The 13,613-nt window shown below is 34.3% G+C and overlaps 1 protein-coding gene across 1 annotated transcript in view; it reads right to left on the reverse strand.

The window, feature by feature from the left end:
• NUBPL (NUBP iron-sulfur cluster assembly factor, mitochondrial) overlaps positions 1-13,613 on the reverse strand; it is a 313,921-nt gene that overhangs the window by 297,302 nt on the left and 3,006 nt on the right. The window lies entirely within an intron of this gene.

The following is a 13,613-nucleotide window of genomic DNA, read 5'->3' on the forward strand; positions in this document are numbered from 1 at the left end:
GATACTGCTTCCCAAAGATACAATGTTATGAGAGAAAACAGGTCATTTCTGTTATTTATAGATTGAAAAGGCATTTGTGAGGGAGCAGAAGTACCTAACAGCTATGCACAACAGGAAAAATGTGTTACTAATTCCAAGCAACCACTATTGTAACCAAGTTACAAATTAACTTTTGCAATACAACATGTTTTTAAATTGTGGGAACCTCTTCTAACAAAAAAGAAAGTAATAAAGAAACAGAACCCAGGGTGGAGCCAAGATGGTGTGGAGGACACATGCTTCTTTCTGAGCTCTCCTACTACCCTCACACTAATTATGAAATTCATTCTGTAAATTAGTGGTCTGCCAGAACCCACGAATATCGGGAGTGCAGCCAATCACCAGTAGAAGATAATTCCTGAAATCGCCAGAACAGCTCTGTTTTGATCATGTGTGGGCACAGGACGAGACTAGGTGCAGATTGGGAGGCAGAGCATGGCAGTCAGCACATGCTCAGCAGACCAGGGGCGGGGGTATGGTCTCCACAGGGTGGAGAATCCATCAAGAGGACTCTACCACAGTGTTGGCCCCTCTGCCCTGGTTGCAAGCTAGTAGATCAGCAGAAAAGCTGTAAAACATCCAACACAAACACAAAAGGTAAAGGGTAATCCCAAAGAGCCAAAGCCTCTTGGGACCTGGCCACACCCACCCAGCACCAGGAGTGTCTCAGCCCATTTCCAGTGCAGCCATTGCAGCTTCTGTATGTGTGTGTAGAGGAAGCTTGAAACCTTGCCCTAAAAGCAGATCAAAACTTTTTTTAAAAATGAGTAAAAAGGCATAAAAAGGTAAAGTGACCTCTAACTACAGACAGTTTCTATAGTGAATGAGAACAGACTTCCAAACCTGAGGAGACTAAAAGCAGATTATCTCTAGATGAAGCCCCTAAAGTGGGATAAGGACCTGGTCCACACCACACAAGGCTCTCCTAAAGGAAATTAAAAAGAATCTTAAAAGACAGCTACAAGAAGAATGGAGAAAAGAAAGGAAAACTCTGCAAGAGGGTTTGGAGATGGCATATAACTCATTAAAAAAATTTTGATAACATGTGAATTGAAAACAACTCCCTGAATTGTGAAACGGAAAAGGTAAAGAATTCCCAGGAAAATAAGAATGTATGAATTGGAAAAAGAAAATAATTCTTTTAAAAAAAATTGCGAAATGAAAAAAAAAAGTCCATAGAACAAAACAACTCATTTAAAAACTCAATTGGAGTAAAATTTACTCAAGAAGTAAAAAAAGTAAATGAAGAAAATAATTCAGCAAAAATCAGAACTGAACAAATGGAAATGAATGTATTGATGAGACATCAAGAATCAGTCAAGTAAAACCAAAAAAATGAAAAAATAGGAAAAATGTTAAATACCTACTTGAGAAAACAACAGACCTGGAAAATATATTTAGAAGAGATAATCTAAGGATTACACTCCCTGAAAATCATAATTGAAAAAAAGAGTCTAGACATTATTTTTCAGGAAATCATCAAAGAACTTCCCAGATATCATAGAATCAAAACGTAACGTAGCCATTGAAAGACTTCATTAAACACCTCCTGAAAGAGACTCCAAAATTAAAACTCCAAGGAATATTGAGGAACCACAATAAAAATCACTCAGGTTCTAGCAGTGTCTACATTAAAGGACTGAAGGGCCTGGAATCTGAAATTCTGAAAGGCAAAGGAACTTGGAATGCAGCCAAGAATAAACTACCCAGCTAAACTGAGCATTTTTCTTCCAGGAAAGAAGGTGGCCATTCAATAAAACAGATAAATTCCATTTATTTCTGATGAAAAAAGCAGAGCTAAACAAAAAATTTGACCTCTAAATATAGGAATCAAGAAAAGCATAAAAAGGTTAAAAAGAACTCTTGAGAACTGTATTTCTATTATGGGTATATATAGACAGTGCATGTATAATTTGATTTTACTGTTATAATATAAAAGAGGAACTAGAGGTGGAAAGGGGATTGTACCAGAAAAAGGGAAAAGTGGAGGTAAAAAGAGGGAAATTATATCTCACAAAGAGGCAAAGGAAACCTATTGTATCTGAGGGAAAGAAGGGAGGGGATAAATATTGTGTGAATCTTACTCTCATCAGATTTGGCTCAAAGAGAAGATATTAAGACATATTCGGTTTACAGAGAAATTTCTCTCACCTTATTGAAAGGAGGAGGGGAAAAGCAAAAAGGGAAGGGATAGGCTACATAGAAAGGAATACAGAAATAGTAGAGGAAAGGTATAGGAAAAAGGGAAGGACTCTAAGTGGAGGGATTCCAAAGGGGAAGGGCTGCTTGAAGCAAGTGGTGCCCATAAGTTAAATACTGGGGAGAGAGGTAAGAGGGAAAAGAAAGAGAAAAGTATAATCTGGGAATAAAAAGATGGCAGGATGTAGCGTACTGTTGTCTCCAGAAGCTGCTGATTGCTCTCTGGGAGGAGATCTGTGTCAACTCAAATCTCTCAGACAGATTCTTCTTCCTGTAGAGAACCGTTATCTCCAGACAGTTGCCGTTAACTCTGGTCCAGAGTAGTGACTTCCCTTCCTGCAGAGAGCCGCCTCAAGTCTGGCCTAGAGCAGAGACTCCCTATCTTTTGAGTGCCGTCCTCTTTTATCCTCCCAGAGAATGGGCGTGGGATAATGCAAGGGCTTCTGGGAAAAATTACTTCAACCAGTGAACTTGCTCCTCCTAAGCATGCAAGCTCCTCCCCAGGAATTCACAAGTAAAACTCCCAGTAAAGGCCAGAACTAGAGAATTGTTAAGTACCAACTTAGCACTTACTAAAAACCTAATATCTCATTATCTCATTAGCACTTAGTAAGAACCTAACAGCAGGAAACACAGAATTAATAGTTTTAACCGTAAATGTGAATGGGATGAACTCTCCCATAAAGCAGAGGCGGATAGCAGACTGGATCAAAAGCCAGAATCCTACAATATGTTGTTTACGGGAAACACATTTAAAGCAGGGTGATACATACAGAGTAAAGGTAAAAGGCTGGAGCACAATCTATTATGCTTCAGGTAAAGTTAAAAAAAAAAAAAAAAAAAACCAGGGGTAGCCATCCTGATCTCAGATCAAGCAAAAGCAAAAATTGATCTAATTAAATGAGATAAGGAAGGAAACTATATCTTGCTAAAAGGGTACCATAGATAATGAAGCAATATTAATACTAAACATATATGCACCAACTGGTATAGCATCTAAATTCCTAAAGGAGAGGTTAAGGGAGCTGCAAAAAGAAATAGACAGCAAAACTATAATAGTGGGAGATTTCAACCTTGCACTCTCAGAACTAGATAAATCAAACCACAAAATAAATAAGAAATAAGTTAAAGAAGTAAATAGAATATTACAAATATATTAGGTATGATAGATCTTTGGAGAAAATCGAATGGAGACAGAAAGGAGTACACGGCAGTTAATGGAACCTATACAAAAATTGACCATATATTAGGACATAAAGACCTCAAAATCAAATGCAAAAAGGCAGAAATAGTAAATGCATTCTTTTCAGATCACAATGCAATAAAAACCACATTCAATTAAAAAGCCAGGGAAAAACAGACCAAAAAGTAATTGGAAACTAAATAATCTCATCCTAAAGAATGGATGGGTAGGGCAGCTAGGTGGCACAGTGGATAGAGCACCAGCCCTGAATTCAGGAGGACCAGAGTTCAAATCTGGTCTCAGACACTTAACACTTCCTAGCTGTGTGACCCTGGGCAAGTCACTTAACCCCAGCCAAGGAAGGAAGGAAGGAAGGAAGGAAGGAAGGAAGGAAGGGTAAAACACCAAATCATAGACACAATTCATAATTTCATCTAAGAGAATGACAATAATGAGACAATATACCAAAATTTGTGAGATGCAGCCAAAGTGCTAATTAGGGGAAATTTTATATCTTTAGAGGCTTATTTGAATAAAATAGAGAAAGAGAAGATCAATAAATTGGGCTTGCAACTAAAAAAGCTAGAAAAAGAGCAAATTAAAAACCCCCAATTAAATACTAAACTTGAAATTCTAAAAATAAAAGGAGAGATTAATAAAATTGAAAGTAAAAAAACTTATCGAATTAATAAAACTAAGAGTTAGTTTTATGAAAAACCTAACAAAATAGGTAAACCTTTGGTAAATTTGATTAGAAAAAGGAAAGAGAAATAGCAAATTGTTAGCCTCAAAAATAAAAAGGGAGAACTTTCCACTAATGAAGAGGAAATTAAAACAATAATTAGGAGTTAATTTGCCCAACTTTATGCCAATAAATTTTATAACCTAAGTGAAATGAATGAAAACCTACAAAAATATAGACCGCCCAGAGAGAAGTAAACTGCTTAAATAGTCCCATTTTAGAAAAAAAGAAATAGAACAAGCTATTAATCAACTCTCAAAGAAAAAATCCCCAGCACCAGATGGATTTACATGTGAATTCTACCAAACATTTAAAGAACAATTAATCTCAATAATATATTAAACTATTTGAAAAAATAGGAAATGAAGGAATCCTACCAAATTCCTTTTATGACACAGATATGGTACTCTTACCTAAACCAGGTAGGACAAAAACAAAGAAAGAAAATTGTAGACCAATCTCCCTAATGAATATTGAAGCAAAAATCTTAGATGAAACATTAGCAAAGAAATTACAGAAAATCATCCCCAGGATAATACACCATGACCAAGTAGGATTTATACCAGGAATGCAGGGCTGATTCAATATTAGGAAAACTATTAGCATAATTGATTATATCAATAACCAAATTAACAAAAAATCATATGATCATCTCAATAGATGCAGAAAAAGCATTTGATAAAATCCAATACCTATTCTTACTAAAAAAACTCTAGAGAGAATAGGACTAAATAGACTTTTCCTTAAAATAGTTAGTAGCATCTATTTAAAACCATCAGTAAGCATCATATGTAATGGGGATAAACTGGAACCATTCCCTGTAAAGGGCTAGAACTGAGCAAATGCACTTGGATAATGAAGCATGTGAGACTAATTGCCAATTGGAAGGTTCCCTATTAACTCGTTTGAAGGTTGACCCTCCCCAGCTATTCTGTGCTGACTTGATTGGTGGGACAAAGAGGGGGAAGTGACGTGTGTGGGAAGAGTAGGAGGAGGAAGAGGAAATTGAGAGGCTCACTCTCAGTCTCTCCTGCCGTTTGAGGGAGGAAGGTGTGTGTGAGATTGCTAGACCTAATCCCCTAATCTTGATTGTAAAAGATCAAGAATAAAGACGTTTAGTGATCCTGACTCCGGCTGATTTCTGGGAAGACAGAGTTCCAGCAATTTCCAGTAAGATCAGGAGTGAAACAAGGTTGCTCACTATCACTATTACTATTCAATGTTAGCATTGGCAATAAGAGATGAAAAAGAGATTAAAGGAATTAGAGTAGGTAATGAGGAAATCAAATTATCACCCTTTGCAGATGACATGATGGTATACTTAGAGAATTACAGAGAACCTACTAAAAACCTATAAGAAATAATCTATAACTTTAGCAAAGTTGTAGGATACAAAATAAATCCACATAAATCATCAGCAATTTTGTACATCACTAACAAAATCCAACAGCATGAGATACAAAGAGAAATTCCATTTAAAATAATTATCGGTAGTATAAAATATTTGGGAATCTATCTCCCAAGGAGTCAGAAATTATATGAACAAAACTACAAAACAGTTTCCACACAAATAAAGTCAGATCTAAACAATATCAAGCATTCATTGATAGGTTTAGAGAATATAATAAAGATGACAATATTATCTATAGTAATCTATGTATTTAGTGTTATACCAATCAAATTCTCCAGGAAACTATTTTACTGACCTAGGAAAAAATAACAACAAATTCATTGTGAAGAACAAAAGGTCAAGAATTTCAAGGGAATTAATGGAAAAAAAATCAAATGAGGCCTAGCTAAAACTATATTATAAAGCAGTGATGATCAATAGAAATAGAAATAGAGTAATTGATCAGTGTAATAGGTTAGGTTCACAGGACAAAATAGTAAATAACTATAGCAATCTAGTGTTTGACAAACCCAAAAACCCCAGCTTTGGGAATAAGAATTTACTATTCAACAAAAACTGCTGGGAAAATTGTTAACTAGTATGGCAGAAACTAGGCACTGACCCACACCTAACACTGTATACCAAGATAAGGTTGAAATGGGTTTATGATCTGGACATAAAGAATGATATTATAAACAAATTAGAAGAACATAGGATAATTTAAAAACCTCTCAGGTCTGTGCAGGAAGAAGGACTTTGTAACCAAGGAAGATCATTATTGATCATAAAATAATTTTATTAAATTAAGTTTAAAAGTTTTTATACAAACAAAACTAATGCAGACAAGATTAGAAGGGAAGCAATAAACTGGGAAAATATTTTTACATTCAAAGGTTCTGATAAAGGTCTCATTTCCAAAATATATAGAGAACTGACTCAAATTTATAAGAACTCTAGCCATTCTCCAATGGTCAAAGGATATGAACAGTCAATTTTCAGATTAAGAAACTGAAACTATTTCTAATCATGTGAAAAGGTGCTTCAAATCATTATTGATCAAAGAAATGCAAATTAAAACAACTATGAGATACCACTACAAACCTCTCAGATTGGCTAAGATGACAGGAAAAGATAATGATGAATCCTGGAGGGGATATGGGAAACTGAGACACTCATACACTGTTAGTGGAATTGAATGAATCCAACCATTCTGGAGAGCAATTTGGAACTATGCTCAAAAAGTTTTCAAACTGTGCATAGCCTTTGATCCAGTAGTGTTACTACTGGGCTTATATCCCAAAGAGATCTTCAAGAAGGGAAAGGGACCCCTATGCGCAAAAATGTTTGTGGCAGCCCTTTTTGTAGAGGCTAGAAACTGGAAATTGAATGGATACCCATCAACTGGAGAATGGCTAAATAAATTGTGGTATATAAATATTATGGAATATTATTTTTTTATAAGAAATGATCAGCATGATGATTTCAGAGAGGCTTGGAGAGACTTACATGAACTGATGCTAAGTGAAATGAGCAGAACCAGGAGATACACTTCAACAACAATACTATGTGAAGATCAATTCTGATGGACATGGTTCTCTTCAACAATGAGATGATTCAAATCAATTCCAATTATTCAGTAATGAAGAGAATCAGCTACACCAAGAGAGAGAACTATGGGAAATGAGTGTGGACCACAACATAGCATTTCTACTCTGTTATTGTTTGCTTGCATTTTTGTTTTTCTTCTCAGGTTTTTTTCTTTCTTTCTAGATCCAATTTTTCTTGTGCAGCAAGATAATTGTATAAATATGTGTGTGAATCTGTGTGTGTGTGTGTGTGTATATGTATATATTGGATTTAATATGTACTTTAACATATTTAACATGTATTGGACTAGCTGCCATCTAGGGGAATGGGTGAGGGGAAGGAGAGGAAAAGTTGGAACAGAAGGTTTGGCAAGGATCAATGTTGAAAAATTACCTATGCATATGGTTTGTAAATAAAAAGCTATAATAAAAATTTTTAAAGATATGAAGGTGACATTCTGAGGAAAAGTGAATAGGAAATATACAAACATGGGGGGAAATGCATTATTACCAGAGTTACTACCAACTTTTAAGATTGTCATGTCTAGAATCTGTAGTTATAGTTTATCTTCAGAGTTATTAACATTCTTTACATTCCCAAGGGTCCTCAGACATAGAATACTCCTCCTCATGTCTAACTTTCAAATTTTGTTGTTTTTAAGTCTTTCTTTCACTCATTCTTGACTCTTCTTGATCCCACTTGGGATTTTCTTGGTGAAAAACTAGAGGTTTGCTATTTCCTTCTCCAGCCCATTGTACAGATAAAGAAACTGAGACAAATAAAATTAAGTGACACTGCTAGTGTCTAATGCTAAATTTGAACTCATAAAGTTTAGTCTTCCTGACTCCAGATGCTATCTTACTCTCCCATCTAGCACCTTATTTCTTCCAGAGCTCAGTTCAGGAAGAAGCAAGGTGATGCGGTAAATAGTGTACCAACCCTAGAGTCAGGAGGAAGTTTAAATCCAGCCTCCAGACATTTGATACTTACTAACTATGAGACCATGGCAAGTTATTTAATCCAATTGCCTTGATAAAATTAAAAAACAAAAATCTTCAAGTCAGCTGCTACTTTCTGTGTATATACTTTCCCGATTCTCCCTAGTTGAAAGTTTTCCCTCCCTCCTTAAAATTCCCTAGAGTAACTTTGTCCCAATCTCTATTTTGCTGTTTTATGCCTTAGAAGATTTATTCTATTTATGTACATATCGGTGTATTTTCAAGATTTGGAGTCAGAAAAACTTAAGTTCATATCCTGCCTCAGGCAACTGTGAAACATTGGACAAGTCATAATAGGTCTAAGTCTTGGTTTCCTCATCTACAAAATGAGAATCACAATAACACCATCTCCCAGGGTTATTGTGAAAATTAAAGATATAGATATATAGATATATAAAAACATCTACATATATAAATAAATATGTATGTTAGCTACTATTATTATCTATCAGCTCAATAAAGTTTGATCCCAAACTTCTTAAGAAAAAGAACTAAATCATCCTTTACCTTCAAAAGCGAAGATCTTTAAAGTAGTAAGCATTTAATAAATATTTAATGAGGAAGAAACAAGTTAACTGAAAGAGTCAAATATTTTAATATTAAAGGAGAAAAGATAAAAAAGAATCATTTACATTTTTCTCTATCTAGGACAAGCATTCTATCTTGTTTTTACTTTATTATTTTGATAAATATTTCAATATAATTGATTTCCTTTGTAATTTTATTTTAAGTACTTAAAAACATTCTGAGGAATCCATAAACTTTACCAAACTGCCAAAATTGTCCATGACACAATAAATTAAGGACCTCTGATCTGAGAGATATATAGAATCACTATGATTAATGTGAATTGAAGGCGAAGATAATCAGGTAATACCTGGTTGCTACAAATGAGTTCAAATCTCCAAATACAGACACAGTAGATATCAGAAAGTGTAAATGGAATTGCAACCATGGATGATAGGAACACTAGAAACAAATGTGCCAATTTTCACAACAGAGAGAAAGATAGATTTCAGAAGGTTCAGACTTATAAATTTAAATGGATGCCCAGGAAAATTATTGGACATACTATTAAGTAGATAGTTAAGGAGCACTTCAAAATGGAAGTAATGGGAGCTTTGATGAGATGTCCTAAGACTATGTATGTTGTGCCCTACAAACCTCGATTACTATTTTGGGGATAAGTCAAATAATTGCCAACTATATCTTATCTTGATTCCATCAAGACATCTAAAAAAGCTTCTTGTAAGGAAGAGCTATACACTGGATGTTATCACAGTAAGATTGATTCACAGTACACTGAACAATTGTAAACAAAGGGTAGTGGTTAGTAATCAATAAATGTCAGTCTAGAGGAAGAAGGTCAGTGGTATACTTTGGCCTTTAGAGTTGTTCCTTCTTAGTTCAATCTGTTTATTATAAATTGAAGGTACAAGTATCAACCTTGAAAGTGACACAAAGCTACATGGGAATAAAAGAGAATCAGGTTTCCAAAAATTGCCTGAGAGGTTAAAACTAAAAAGGACAAAATTGAACTCACACAGATGGGGAAAAGGACTAGGCCACTGATTACACTAAGTCAGAATACTCCCATTGCTAATGCAGATCAGCACAGCTTCTATAATTCAGTCTTAGAGAGTATAGGTGCAGTATCTGTACATTCCCATTGCTAATTCAGATCAGCACAGCTTCTATAATTCAGTCTTCGAGAGTATAGGTGCAGTATCTGTAGGGCTGAGAGAGGTTCATCAGAACTTTGCCCAAGAACACACACAGCCAATATGTGCCAAAAATGTGTCAAAAATGCTGAGTTTTTCTTGCTGAGTACTTATCCACATGTCTTACTGCTTCTCATAAGGAAAAATACACAAGAAAAAAAGAAGATGGTGAAAATCTGACATACAAACATCATATGAAAAATCAACATGACCTAATTTTTGAATTTGGCTACTTTCCACACAATATTAGGCAGTGTTAATAGGAATCTATCTATAGTATCATAAAAACAAAACAAAACAAAACAAAACAGTCTTACTGAACTCTACCTAATCGGATTATATCTGGAATATTATGTTCAATTTCAGCAGCATATTTAAGAAATATTGACAAAAAAAATGTATCCAGGAAACATATATGACATCTAGAGACCATGTCATTTGGGATACAGTTGAAGGAACAAGAAAATCTTTTTTCTAGAAAACAAAATACTTAATTGAGAATATGATACCTGTCTTAAAATATTTGAAGGACTGTCACATGAAAATAGAATTAGACTTCTATGTAGCCTACCAGACATGTCCAAAAATGAAGACTGGACAATCATAGATATTGAGAATGTTGTAAAGGGTACTTTGTAGTGGGTGAACTAAAAGCCTCTAAAGTCCCTTCCAACTCAGATGCAAAATTTTAGAATATAGTTTAAAAAGAACAGTATATAAATAATTGAATGGAACTATTACTACTACAATTCAAAAAGTCAGACAAAAAGTTCCACACTCCCAAGCAAACCAAGCTGTTCCTAAGTCCATAGGTTATATAGCAAAATGAAGTGATGCAAACACATGCTAATACTGCAATAGTTTATCATAAGATAACATTCTCACATCTCAAGAAAGGCCATCCCATCTAAAGTAAATTGAAATCATGAAGCTTGGGGGGAAATATTAATTGATTGACTGGTTTGATGAAAAAGCATTTATTAAGCACTTACTATGTATCAAGCAATATAATTAAGTGCTGAAGATACAAATACATAAAAATAAAGACAGTATCTGTCCTCCAGGACCTTACTACATTTTAACGGGAATGGCTAAGTCATAGAGGGGGCTCTTAGGTTAAATAGTTACAAAGTGAAGCCCTGGAGGAGTAGATAAACACACCCTACCTAGGAATAATGACAAAGTTAATCTTATTCAGGGCTCACATACCAGAATTGGGGAAGGGGAAGCAAGTATTAGATAGCTGTCAAAAACTAACTAATCCTAAACCTCAAAAAAAAAAAAATCTACTAATAATAAATATGTTTATGTTTTTAGAAGTGCTAAAGTATTGAGATTCTACTCTATAATTCATAAAATAGATATTCTACCTTTACTTTCTAGCTTTTCCCATAAAGGGTTTGAAATTGGTAAACCTTCTTTTACCCTATTTTCAATTCATTTATCACTTTCTTTCCTTCTAATCATAATCTCCTTTTTGAAAGTAATAAGCTTCGACTTGGCATAGAAAGTTACACTTTATTTATTCTTTTCTAGTCCAAGCACTGAACACAAGACTTAGAAGTATTGGGGGTGGGGGAACTTAATATAATAATAATAAATAATAATAAATTTAATAATGGGAGAAAGAAAAAGTACCTGAAGTTGGAAATTCAATTCATCAAGTATTTATTGAGAACCCAAAATGTGCCAAACTCTGGGCTGGTGTGTGTGTACAAAGACAAAAATGAAAATTGCCCCTACATTCAAGTTGACATTTCTATTAAAAAGATACAACATATACATAGAGAAATAAATACACAATATACAAAAAGTAAATATTTATTGAATTTATTGATGAAGACAAAGTCTATGACCTTTTTTTTTACATAGATGTTGATAACTATTTCAGTATAACTGGTTTTCTTTTTATCCTCTGTATCATTCTAAGAAAGAGTCCATAGACTTTACCAGATCACCAAGAGTCTACAACACATTTAAAAAAAAAAAAAAAAAAAAAAAGCAAAAACCAATCCCCTGGTGAAAAAGACAAAACATTGATGAGGGAATCAAAAAATCAGGATTCTAGAACTAAGTCTGCCACTAATTGGTTTGATATAAAGAGAGCCTATAACTACGGCCTTCTCCAATACCTCATCAAGGCAGAGAGTTGACTCTGAGCTCTCAAAATTATATTTGTGAAATATAAAACCTTTGTCAGTTCCCTCCAGATTCAAAAGGTTAAGAAACAAAGCCAAGTCTGGATTATACATTTGATGTATAAAGAGCAGTCCAGTTAAGCTTTGAAAAGCTCCAAACTAGGGAAAGAGTGGAAGTTGAGAGCTTTGTGCCTGAGGAAACAGCCATCCTCATAAAATCACAGATCCCCAAAGAATGGAAAGAAAAAAGCCACATGTCCCTTCATTTCCTGAAAATTTCAACTATGGAAAAACACAAACCCTTTGCTCAGTAAACATAATCAGTTTTGCTTCCTCCTGCTTATGTTCTATGCCTCCAAATCCCTCCCCTACTTTTTCCTTCATTGAGGTTTCAAAAGTAAAAGAATAGAGATATTTTCATGGGCTAGGAAAAGGAAGACTAAATGGTTCTCAATTTGTGGCTTAATCAATCCAATTCAAAAAACATGCATTAAGCCCTTAGTATGAGAAACTCTTACTATAATCAAGGATAGAGAAAATGATAAATTTCATGCCAACCTATCTTTCCACACATTTCTAACTACTCACATTCCCAAAACTTTCATCCCAAATCACTTTATTCTTTGTCTTTCTCAAATCCATCTTATACTTTTATACCCTTAGAATTTTATTTAAATTATAATTTTCCCCAACTCACTTTTCTCCAAATATCAAACCTTATACAACTCCCAAATTATTCTAGGCCACCAACCTACCTATGAATTCTGATGGCAACTGTCATTCACTTATTGAGTAATGTTTCAGTCATATCCTACCATTCATGATCCCATTTAGAGTTTTTTTTTTTGGCAGAGATACTGGAATGGCTTGCTATTTCCTTCTCCATTTTCTAGATGAAGAAACTGAAGCAAACAGAATTAAGTGACTTGCCCAGAGTCACAAAGCTAATAATTGTGTGAGGCTATCCATTATGCCACCTAGCTGCCTAGTCATTTACTTAATAATTCAATTTTAAATTCAAAAATATTTATTATTTATTATTTATTAATTTATTATTTATTATTTATTAAATAACTACCGCCTTACATTGGATCTCCAGAGCTTTTAATAAATGGTTACTGACTTGATTTGACTGTTGTTTGCTAGGCACTGTGCTAGGAAATTAACCATGTACTGCTTGATAATTTTTAAATTATACTGAAATATTATTTAATATTCAGATATCCATATTTGTTATTTTATTTAAATGTTTTCACTATTGACAACCTGTTCTTCTTAAGAGTATCCCTGTCCCTTATTGCCTAGAATACTGTTCCCTTCTACTTTTCCTGTCTGACTATATATATTGCAATCCTGTGCAAGTCACTCAACTGCTATCTGCCGCAGCTTCCTCATCTGTAAATGGGGACAATAATAGCTATTCCTGGGCTTATTATAAAATAATATCCACACAGCATTATGCAAACCTCAAAGTGATACATAGCTGGCTATATTTCTTACTTACAAGATTTGCAAAGTGTTTTGCCTGTATTATTTCATTTGAGTTTCACAACAATCCTGAAGGTAGGTAAGTGCTATGTTATTAATCCAGTTTTACAAATGAAGAAAAGGAAGCT

The sequence above is a fragment of the Sminthopsis crassicaudata genome, chromosome 2 (assembly GCF_048593235.1).
Source record: "Sminthopsis crassicaudata isolate SCR6 chromosome 2, ASM4859323v1, whole genome shotgun sequence".
Taxonomy (NCBI): Eukaryota; Metazoa; Chordata; class Mammalia; order Dasyuromorphia; family Dasyuridae; genus Sminthopsis; species Sminthopsis crassicaudata.